The sequence below is a fragment of the Buceros rhinoceros genome, unplaced genomic scaffold, assembly GCF_000710305.1.
Source record: "Buceros rhinoceros silvestris isolate BGI_N320 unplaced genomic scaffold, ASM71030v1 scaffold18076, whole genome shotgun sequence".
Taxonomy (NCBI): domain Eukaryota; kingdom Metazoa; phylum Chordata; class Aves; order Bucerotiformes; family Bucerotidae; genus Buceros; species Buceros rhinoceros.
Window position 1 is genome coordinate 1 of NW_010415970.1, and position 249 is coordinate 249.

Below are 249 nucleotides of genomic sequence, written 5' to 3' on the forward strand. Positions count from 1 at the left end.
GATGGAGGGCGTGCTGAGGGCAGAGAAGCTGTCCCCCCAGCTCTGTGGACCCCCATCCTCCAGGAGCGGTGCTGAGCGCCTGCCAGGATGCAGCCCTGCAGCAGGAGGGGGTGGGGGGCGCAGCATCACGCCACACGCCAGGGGATGCTGGAGGCACGCTGGATCCATCCCGGGCTGGGCAGAAACCAGAGCAGCTGGGGACCCTTTTCCCCCCACAATGCTGCCCCGGCCTTCCCTGCCCCTGCCCGG